This window comes from Lissotriton vulgaris, chromosome 1_1 (assembly GCF_964263255.1).
Source record: "Lissotriton vulgaris chromosome 1_1, aLisVul1.2, whole genome shotgun sequence".
Taxonomy (NCBI): domain Eukaryota; kingdom Metazoa; phylum Chordata; class Amphibia; order Caudata; family Salamandridae; genus Lissotriton; species Lissotriton vulgaris.
Genome location: NC_141685.1, coordinates 629,757,978 through 629,770,169, shown reverse-complemented (window position 1 = coordinate 629,770,169; position 12,192 = coordinate 629,757,978).

Below are 12,192 nucleotides of genomic sequence, written 5' to 3'. Positions count from 1 at the left end.
GAAATTATACCCTTAGGCAAAGACATCCTCTTCTCCCCAAAAGATTGGTGGCCTCAAAACTCTGAAGCACCGCCGGATGCGCTCTCCTCGGCCCGCAATCTAGGTGTCCAATTTAACTCGTCCCTCAGTTTTGACGATCATGTGCGCATCACTGCAGGGTGCTGTTTTAGTCTTATCAGACAGCTGAAGAAATTCTTCGACTTCCTTCCCATCTCAGCCAGGAAATCAGTCGCGGTGGCTCTGATCCTATCCCGGCTGGATTATTGTAATGGCCTCTTGGCAGGAATAAAGAAGTCCTCCCTCAAGAAACTGCAAAGCGTCCAACACGCAGCGGCCAGGCTCGTTCTTAAACTCCCAAGAAGGTCCTCGGCCTCTGCAGCCCTTAACACTCTCCATTGGCTGCCCCTCCACAAAAGAATTCTTTTCAAGCTTCTCGTCACGGTCTTCAAAGCCACCAGGAACATGGCCCTTCTTACCTGGCCAAGCGCTTTCTGCGCTATATTCCATCGCGCTGCTTGAGGTCATCAGGAGCCAACCTGGTTACTGTACCTAGAATAAAGCTAAAAACGAAAGGTGGAAAAACCTTCTCATTCCTGGCGGCCAAGGCATGGAACGGTCTCCCCCTCAACCTTAGGCACGCCCCCACAGAAAGCCTTTTCAGGAAACTCCTGAAGACTTGGATTTTCCCTCAGTCTGATCTATCGGTTCTCGCAGCCATCTGATCCACGCCTCCCTATGCTGGTTCTTCTGTTTGCTCAGTGCCAAGATGCTCCTTCCGGAGCGATAGCTGCGCTATACAAATCCCAATAAATATCAAATATCAAATTCCGCCTAAATTACAAAAACAAAAAAGATTTTTTTGGCCCTGGGGTGTCCTTGTGGGACCCCCAGCGCAGGCCTAGGGGTTCAGGGTGTTTCTACCCTGCCCCCTTTTCTTTTTTTTTACCATTTATTTTACTGTTTTTTTTGTGACTCGTTCTACAGAGTTACAAGATGGCTGCCCACACTTCCTGGTTTGGAGTGTTGGCAGCCAATCAGAGTGAGGCTCGTGCCCGGGAGGGTTCACAAACCCACTGCTGCCCCAGATATAGAAACTTTTTTTCTTCTAATTTCTCAGGAACTACTGAACGGATTTACACCATTTAACAAAAGGGCTCTTTCTGAACCAAGGGGTACCTTTTTGCAATATTTGGTGTGATTCCGTTTAGCTGTTCAGGCTGTAGCTTTGTCTAAAGTTTCTTATGGAAAATAGCATGGGGAAAGCGCGTTTTGTGATCCCCCTTTTTTCCCAGCCCCTGCTTGATGATTCACCCCGAACCTTTCACTACAGGAGCTGACCGGACCACTAGTTTTGAGAATTTAGCGAAGATTCATCAACTGGTGCCAAAGTTATGGGAAAAGAAAAAAAGCTTTTTTAATAGAAATAAGGTCCTAACTATAACTACCTACTATATATATTATTATTTTTTATGGCACAACATGACACTAAGGCATGCTGTGAGGACATCGCTCTGGCAACAATTTTGATTCAGACTGCCTGGTTTACATAGAGACATATTAGACAGAGTGTGATTTAGGAGGGATACCACTGTGCCTCATTGTTTTCCTATGAATACAAAATATACTGATTATTTAGCCTTCGTTTATTTTGGAACATTCAAATTAACTTTTTCTCATATTGCCGCTGTTGTTTCCTCACTGTCTCTGAGACCTGACTTGAACTGCAATTACTTTACTTTATACAAACACCACTCTTTGAGAATACAACCTTTTGCAAGTCATGTACTGTGCCTTTAACATTTTTTTATAATTACATATTTTATATTTTCGAACATTGGCCAGTCATCAAAATGTTCTGTTTTGTGAATATGTGTTTTGCAAGGGAAATTAAGGGAAACCATGTTACCTCAAAGCTATCTCAAGGTCTGAATAAGTAACCCCTTAATGATAAGAACAAATACGTTTCACTTTAAGGAATATTCTTCAACTGACAAGGACCCTGGCAAAGCCATCTGGAGAAGAGCGCCGCAGAACTACAGTATCTCCCCCCAGCCCCGACGCTAGTAATAGTGTAAGTTAAACTGCCTGCTTCTTGGCCAAATGTAGGTGCCTAGGGATGTAAAGAAATTGTTTATCCTTGTGGCCCCAGAGTTTTTTATTTATGACTCACAAAAGGCCTTTAAAATAAGGTCTGGTCTCAGCCTGGAGAAACTTCAATTCTCTTATGCTATAGAAACATTGTCTTTTCCTCAGACCCAATAGAGAAGAAGCACTGCCTTCGAGGTTCCTTGTATTTGAGCCGTTCTCATTCTTGCGATGCTTAGATATAAGACAATATAACCATACAAGTGTAAAGTGCAATTTTTTTCTCATATTTCTCACCTGCAAAAAGTGTACAGGTGACCTGATACTCTCTTTCTTGTGATACTCTAGACAACCTCATAGTATTGTCTTGACTGACAATTAGCCATGTCATGGACAGAAGTGATCAATTTCTATTGACTACTGTCTACTTTCCACCACATGTTTTATGAATGTATGCACAATCTGATTGGCTTTGGCATGCCCCTGCTCTTGTGCGAAATGGAAGTTAAATGGCTTCTTGCAGGGAAAAGGTCTTCAAATATTCCTGTTCCAATTGATTTTATTGTGAAGCATGACTGGAGCACTCATCTTTTCCTATTGACTTGGAGATGGAATGTGAGGTGCAGGGTTTCCTAAGTCATGGCTTGGATTTTTGATAGGTGTTTGGATACCATACTTCTTTGCCACGCCTACCCCTCATGCACCCAAGTACTGGAGATAGCAGATAGGGTTTTTTCTTCATCCAGTTGTCATTTGTTCACCCCAATTTGTGCATGCATTGTGGCTCTGTGATGATGTACCTACTTCCCTGGGTTTTGTTTAGGTGCAACTCCCTAATTGGTAGAGGAGCATCACTGCTCACGATGTGGTTTCATTGACTCTTCAGCTCTCTTCATGCCAACTGGGGCTACCAGACAGATGACAACCCTTGTATGTGTGTAGAGTTTATCAATCCTCCAGGTAAACACATGGTTAGAAGTCATAATATGACAGGTTCCCAAGTACATACTGATACCCATCCAGTCGTGGCACTTCATCAAGGTATCTGCCATGGTTCAGTATAAACTTTATAGAATAAAGTGTACCCCTGTAAAAATCCAAACATTCCCATAGTATTTTATTTTCAGACATCATCTACCATAATGCTTCAACAGACTTTGGTAACTGAGCCTTGAGAGCAATGGCATGTCTGCATAGTGATTGCTTGTTACTATTGCCCTTAAGAAGGATCATGATAATAACTAATTACTAACATGCCTACTAAGAAACCAACGTTTGCTTACCATCATGATCATAATGCACTTCATCATCATCTGGCTTGTTTAGAACATTCAATTCCAATAGCACATCCAAGAGCTATTGACATACTTACTGACTGCAACAGAAAATATGTGTTTTAAACATATGCCTTAATCACAATTAGGCTTGCTGTACATTTAAGATATCCTAGTTCTAGCCATAGATAAAATGCAACTTTTTGGCCATCCACGGTACTTGGATTTGAAGCAGCAGTCAATTTAGTTGTATTTCAATAGGTTAATTTAAAAAAAAGGGAGGAATGGAGGATGACTCCTCATTCCAAGCGCTGAAGAAAACAGGAAATTAGAAATTCTTGTGCCATTCAACACTGTCAAGGATCAGCCATTGTTATGAATGTAATAACAAGTAACTAAGTAACTAATACACAATTGAGAACAGGCCATAAAAGTATGTCTCACAGTCCTTTATTCTTTCTTTCTTTTTAAAAAGTACAGAAAAGTACATTGCCAAGTATTTGTTTGCATGTTTTGTAAATGAACAAAAGAATAAAGAATGGTGAGGCACACATCAGCAACTTTCCTCTCATTTGTGTATTGATATATCAGAGTCTACTGGATTACAATGCAGTACACACGCATGATCCCATCTTCACGGCTAGCAACAGAGTCAAGTTCAGTATTGTCAGTGAGCTCACCTGGACAGGCCACAACCATCATCCACTTTATGATAATCAGAGACTTCTCCAAACCCTCAGGCACTGAAAATATCATCACCGCTTGCCAGGAACTTTGCCACATCCTGGCAGACTGCTTCCATGCCAAGATCTCCATCAGCTATAGGACCTTCGTACCCCAACACATCCTGACATGCTGACCTATTCAGCCACCTTGCTCCCACTGAGACAAGACCCAACTGCATACTCACCACCTCAAACCAGCTTACCAAATAGAACCAAAACAATCATGATCTCCATCCACTTAGGAGCCCCTACAGACCCTTGCCGTCACCCCATTTTCAACCTCGGAGGCAAGAAGGTCAGCAGAGAGCTCTCTACCCTTTTTACTGCTTCTATCCCCACAGCCACCTTCCCCGATGAATGTGAACACACTGAATTCAAACCCATTTTCAAACAACCATCTGCATACCGCAGCAAACTTAAAAACTAGCATCCCATCTCAATTCTCCCCTTCCCTGACAAAGTACTCAAAAAGCCATCAACTGCCAACTCACTGAACACCTGGAGAACAACCATCTTCTGGACACCTCCCAATCCAGATTCCACACCAACAACAACACCAAAACTGCCCTTATCGCTGCCACTGACAACATCAGAACCCTTCTCAAGTGGGGAGAAATGGCAGCCCTGATTCTCCTCGACCTCTCAGCAGCATTCAACACTATGTCCTACCACACTCTGATCAAAAGACTATTTCACATCAGAATCCAAGGAGACACTCTAAAGTGGCTTCTTTCCTTACTGGAAGAACCCAGATAGCCTGGCTACCACTGTTTACCTCAGAACACAAGGGCATCATATGCAGTGCTCATCAAGGCTCGTCCCTCAGCCTCACTCTTTTTAACACCTACATGACCACCCTGGACAACATTGCCAGAGCCCATGGACTAAACTTCATATCCTATGCAGAAGACACCCAGCTCTTTCTATCTCTCTCAGAAGACCCCTCCACCATGAGAGCCAACTTCGGGAGTTGTATGATGAGCTTTGCCGACTGGATAAAAACAACACTCAACTCAACACAGCCAAAACGAGGTGCTGATCTTTGACAACAGCACCTGCTAGTGGCCCACAGAGCTGCGACATTCACCCACACCAACAGACCATACTTGCAATTGCACCTGCTTCCTCACTCTTCACCTGGCCTGGAACATTTTCAAATGTCACTCAAGCCCTAATCACCAGCCGCCTGGTATACAGCAATGCTCTCTATGCAGGAATTACCGCTAGCATCCTGAAGAGACTGCAAACAATACAGAACCCCACAGCCAGACTCCTCCCTGACCTCCCAAAATTGACCCACATCACACCCCCACTTCAAGAAACTCCACTGGGACTCCATACAAAGAGATGTCAATTCAAGATGCTGATCCACACCTACCAGACCCTGCACAACCAAGACCCAGCTACATCAGCTACTGCCTTAACTTCCACCAACCCTCCAAACACCTACGGTCTGCCTCCCCCTCCTTTGCACAAACCCACCACATCTGCTGCAGCAACAGTGGAGGACACTCCTTCACCTACCTCATGATTAAATCCTTGAACTGCCTCCGCCTGCACCTCCAGACCTCAACCTGGCTCCTAGAATTCCGGAAGGCATTCAAGATCTGAAGGTTCAACTGAACTCACAAAGGCAGCACACACCTTACTGCCTTGATACCCTCATTGGTGATTAGCCAATCTTTATAAAACTTAATTGATTGATTGATTGATTGATTGGACTACCAAGTAGAAGTGATAGGAACATCACATCAGTTTTGATTTTGTTTTAAATATTTAAGTTAATTACAATTGCCTCCCCCTGGCAGTGCTCTTCAAAGAAACGTTCCCAGCCCGGGCGCTTGAGATGGTGCCTGCCCGCCAGGAATATCTGTCAGGCATGCACTGCAAGCAAACTTCAAATGCACCATGAAGAATTGGGCAATGTATTCTCCTTAATGCAGTTACATCAATCTACCCCAAATTTGCAATGGGGATGAGAGCAGGAGTTACAAGCCCTATCAGAAGTTACAAAGTCTAATGTTTAATCAAGGTACTCCGGATGCTGAAAGCATCTGGAATATCCAAATGAATCTCAAGGGTAAATGAGTAATTATCAATGGAGTCAGTCACTGTTTTCCTAACTCCTCATTAATTGCTCATTCCTCCGGGTTCCACTTATTATCTATCATAAATCTATACCCCTGGAAATACTTTCACCCTTTTCACGGGTAATGTGTGGGGGAGGGGCAAAGTTAATGGAGAGAATTTCTACGCAGTCCTGAGGACTTATGAGCAGAATTTTGTTACTGAACCATGTTGATTGGTGGGGAACAATTGTGTTCATCAAACCCATCTAACCTATACAGGGATCTGTAAGTGATTGCATCACCTTAAAACGTACTTTAAATATAAATGAAGTCCTGATGTGCAGGCCAGGTATCTAAGCAAACTCAGTATTTATGTCTGAGAAAATGCCTCTTTTTTGTTGCCACCTCCATTTTCAAGGACTGATGCTGCTGGTTTTTTAACTGGATGCAATTGGGCCACTGTTGTACAGTCCCTAATGTTAATGGTCTGACCTGTAATGGTGAAATGGACAAACTTCTAATTGGCACTTCTCAGTAAGGAAATAGTGTATATTGTGCAGGAAATACACCAATGGCATGAAAAGGTAAATTTCACCTGTAGACTGCTGCACAATTTGTGCCATCCACTAGGCTGACAAGGCAAACATGGCTTCCGCTTGCCTGGCTCATGCAGCCTTTAAATCTGTCAAGGAACTTGTCAAAAGAACCCTTTTTTGTCTGGAAAGAATACTGCTTTAAAATATGAAATACTACATCCAAAATTAAGTCTTGTAGCCCACAAGGTAGGTTGACTAGCATTTAAAAGTGGTGCATGCAAGTATTTAATGTTGGCATGTACCTACAGTTACTGGGCTCTAAAGCTATGATCATTGTAAGGGGCCTTTGCTGTTCTATGAGAAAAAACAACAGCTCAGAAAAGAAATCGTCACTCTGCAATCTCTAATTTGAGATGAACTGCTGTTATAAGTTAAACACTATTTTAATGTAGATTAGAAATTCAATTCAGCGATGAAAAATGTTTTTTCATAAATATTTAGTAAAAATGTTTTTAAAAAATTTGACTTTTCTGCTTGCACCTCCAGTTGGCTAATTAGTTATAACGATAATCAAAAATTGACCTAGTCCTCAAGGCAACACAGAAATATGTGGGACTATAAACAGTTCTAGATTGTCAGAAGAGCATTCTAATAATATCTCTAATTGTAGAAATTATAACTCTGTTTCAGTCTATTGCCAAAACTAAAAATAAGCCCATCTCTGATAAACAGAAACCCGAACAACACAGTACAAACATCCACTAGAAGGACAACATTTAGAAAAAGGTGTGAATAGCTAGATGACACCTCACGGGCGCACCACCAATGGGACCCCTGGTTGGTACTCACCAGGTCGGCCCTGTTCTCATCATCGGTGTCAAATAGCTTAACGTAAACGTGTCCAAAACCCAAAGTAAAGAAAGAGACAGTGAATGGTGCAGTGTACACACAACATATATGTGACACAGACTAACAACGTTCAACATATAACACACACAAAACTGCGCAACAAGATACAACTCTTTCTTTATTTATATTTTCTTGTTGCATTGCAGTTAACATGTAATATAAAAGGGTGAGTTATGAATACTACCTATCGTCTCATACTCAGCCCACAGCCGACATGTTTCATTGCCTTAGGTATTGTATCAGGCAATTTCTTCAGGGCAAACGTACATTAACGGTGTTACTGCCAGCAATACTGTGCTTTAAAGTGCTGAAAATCAAAAACATAGAACACATATATATATATATATATATGTAGACAGCTGCCTGTAGCATTACTGCATATTTAACTCTACATTGCACCCAGTAATAGACAAAAATTGCTCTTTACCTAGAGACATCTTTAGCTTTCATACCATTACCAAACTGGCTCTGTGAAAACTCTTAGACCCACTTCCAATCGGTAAGTGTGGTCTCGCCTCCCTTCTATGTTCGCCTGGTCAGGAGACACGGAAGAAAAGCGCCATAAGGGCGCGCATTAAAATCAGCTTTTCTAATCTCACCGTCTTAACATTATGTTGTCCTGCATCTGCGTGCTTACTAGTGGAGGGACTTCAAACGGCGTTTCCTCAGCACCGGAGCGCCGTGAGTAGGGCACGTAGTGTATTTATCTGTATTTCCGCATTGCCTGGCTGTGATTGGGCGGTAACACCACGTGAGTAGCAAGTCGCTGATTGGATCCGCAAATCACGTGATCGTCCCCGCCGGCAAGCATCTGATGTCATAAAATTGTTTATATTAGTATTCTGTTATATTTTGTGCGTCCTATTATATTGTTGTGCGGTGGGACAAACATAAAGACAGAACACTCTGGCCTCCGCGGGGGATATAGAGGGTCGGAAAACATTACCGGTCCTCAAGCACAAATGTCACCTCCCAGAACTCAAAAAGCATGGGGGCCATCTTGGAACAGTGTAGCTTCACAAAAATGATAGCTGGCTCCAAGGGAGAAACACACTTCAGTCTGTTCATTATCACCTCGTTTAATTCCTAATGCCCATTAAGGACCTACTTTAATAGTATATTAATAGTGTGTTAAAGGCCAGGAATTTAGGTGGAGGGATGTTCTCAGTATTTACAGTTAAAAAGGCAAGGGTCAGCTACCCTGAGTGTCTGATATAATTATCAAAAGTACCACTTATCAAATTGAATCAGATAAATGAATAATTCCTATATTTACAGTGTGATCTATATGTCATCGGATTTTAGATTGTTAAGCCAGGAAACAACTAGGTTATCGTAGTTTATTCCATTCCAGTAACTCGTTAAGTCCTTGTTGTTCGCTAGATTCTTGGAAAATCCAGCGCGCTTCTTTGGTTGCCAACCGTTTTTCCATAGACTTTGCCTCACCCATCACTCTTTCCAGTACTACCCATGTAAAGGTGTGTTTATTACGATGACAGTGTTGCACTAATTTTGTCGTTAGTTTGCCCTGTCGTATCGTGCTCAAGTGTTCTTGAATACGAAGCTTGATTTTACGTGTCGTAAGGCCGATGTATTCAAGGCCGCATTCACAGCTCAATCTGTAGACTACATTCGTAGTATTGCAATTGCTAAAGTGATTTAACGTCCAGGTTTTTCCGGATTTGAGCTGGATGGTGTTGCATTTATTCGTGATGTGGCACACGGAACAATTGCCACAGGGGTAGTGGCCGTTAGGCACCGTCGAGGCTTCCGGCTTTTTCTCCTCTATCATCCTGGTGTGGACAAGTTTGTCCTTTAGATTGGAGGCCCTTCGAAAAGCAAAACGGGGAGGTGGCATCTTATGGTCCTGCGTGCTAAGGAGGGGCCAATGTTTCCTGATGGCTTGTCGGATTTTTGTGGCCAGCGGATCGAAAGTCATGACCACTGGTATACATTCAGATTTTTCTTTTTTGTTTGACTCTAAGAGTGCTATCCTTGGTGTATTTAGCGCCCTTTTGTTGGCTTGACGGATTATTTTGCGTGGATAGTCCCGGGCTTGTAACTTATTACTCAGGTCTATGGCTTGTTCCCTATAAGCCTCAGTCTTCGAGCAGTTCCTCCTGTACCTCATGAATTGACCCACCGGGAGATTGTCCCTGAGGGCTCGAGGGTGGTAGGAGTGGTAGGCCAGGAGGGAATTTCTGTCTGTCGGTTTTTGGTGTACTCTAGTCTCAAATTTTCCATCTGAGGCCTCAATATCCAGGTCTAGATACACTGCATTCGTCCGGTGGTAGTTCCAAGTAAAACGCAAACTCCTGTCTTGCGTATTTAACCAGTTGAGAAACTGGAGGAGACAGTTTTCTTCTCCTGACCAGATGAGGAGCACGTCATCGATATAACGCCTCCACAGACGTAGATGTTCCTTGAAAAGGTTATGATCTGAATCGATGACGTGCTCCTCAAACTGCCCCACATAAATGCATGCCACACTCGGAGCCATTGTAGCTCCCATTGACGTTCCCGTCACTTGGAAGAAGAGCTCGTTTTTATAGCCAAAAAAATTTCGTGTCAGGGCTAACTCTACACATTGTAGGATAGAACTCTGTGGCGCATCATAAAACCACTCTTGCTTGCTGAGTGCTGGTCAGGAGAAGAAAACTGTCTCCTCCAGTTTCTCAACTGGTTAAATACGCAAGACAGGAGTTTGCGTTTTACTTGGAACTACCACCGGACGAATGCAGTGTATCTAGACCTGGATATTGAGGCCTCAGACGGAAAATTTGAGACTAGAGTACACCAAAAACCGATAGACAGAAATTCCCTCCTGGCCTACCACTCCTACCACCCTCGAGCCCTCAGGGACAATCTCCCGGTGGGTCAATTCATGAGGTACAGGAGGAACTGCTCGAAGACTGAGGCTTATCGGGAACAAGCCATAGACCTGAGTAATAGGTTACAAGCCCGGGACTATCCACGCAAAATAATCCATCAAGCCAACAAAAGGGCGCTAAATACACCAAGGATAGCACTCTTAGAGTCAAACAAAAAAGAAAAATCTGAATGTATACCAGTGGTCATGACTTTCGATCCGCTGGCCACAAAAATCCGACAAGCCATCAGGAAACATTTGCCCCTCCTTAGCACGCAGGACCATAAGATGCCACCTCCCCGTTTTGCTTTTCGAAGGGCCTCCAATCTAAAGGACAAACTTGTCCACACCAGGATGATAGAGGAGAAAAAGCCAGAAGCCTCGACGGTGCCTAACGGCCACTACCCCTGTGGCAATTGTTCCGTGTGCCACATCACGAATAAATGCAACACCATCCAGCTCAAATCCGGAAAAACCTGGACGTTAAATCACTTTAGCAATTGCAATACTACGAATGTAGTCTACAGATTGAGCTGTGAATGCGGCCTTGAATACATCGGCCTTACGACACGTAAAATCAAGCTTCGTATTCAAGAACACTTGAGCACGATACGACAGGGCAAACTAACGACAAAATTAGTGCAACACTGTCATCGTAATAAACACACCTTTACATGGGTAGTACTGGAAAGAGTGATGGGTGAGGCACAGTCTATGGAAAAACGGTTGGCAACCAAAGAAGCGCGCTGGATTTTCCAAGAATCTAGCAAACAACAAGGACTTAACGAGTTACTGGAATGGAATAAACTACGATAACCTAGTTGTTTCCTGGCTTAACAATCTAAAATCCGATGACATATAGATCACACTGTAAATATAGGAATTATTCATTTATCTGATTCAATTTGATAAGTGGTACTTTTGATAATTATATCAGACACTCAGGGTAGCTGACCCTTGCCTTTTTAACTGTAAATACTGAGAACATCCCTCCACCTAAATTCCTGGCCTTTAACACACTATTAATATACTATTAAAGTAGGTCCTTAATGGGCATTAGGAATTAAACGAGGTGATAATGAACAGACTGAAGTGTGTTTCTCCCTTGGAGCCAGCTATCATTTTTGTGAAGCTACACTGTTCCAAGATGGCCCCCATGCTTTTTGAGTTCTGGGAGGTGACATTTGTGCTTGAGGACCGGTAATGTTTTCCGACCCTCTATATCCCCCGCGGAGGCCAGAGTGTTCTGTCTTTATGTTTGTCCCACCGCACAACAATATAATAGGACGCACAAAATATAACAGAATACTAATATAAACAATTTTATGACATCAGATGCTTGCCGGCGGGGACGATCACGTGATTTGCGGATCCAATCAGCGACTTGCTACTCATGTGGTGTTACCGCCCAATCACAGCCAGGCAATGCGGAAATACAGATAAATAAACTACGTGCCCTACTCACGGCGCTCCGGTGCTGAGGAAACGCCCTTTGAAGTCCCTCCACTAGTAAGCACGCAGATGCAGGACAACATAATGTTAAGACGGTGAGATTAGAAAAGCTGATTTTAATGCGCGCCCTTATGGCGCTTTTCTTCCGTGTCTCCTGACCAGGCGAACATAGAAGGGAGGCGAGACCACACTTACCGATTGGAAGTGGGTCTAAGAGTTTTCACAGAGCCAGTTTGGTAATGGTATGAAAGCTAAAGATGTCTCTAGGTAAAG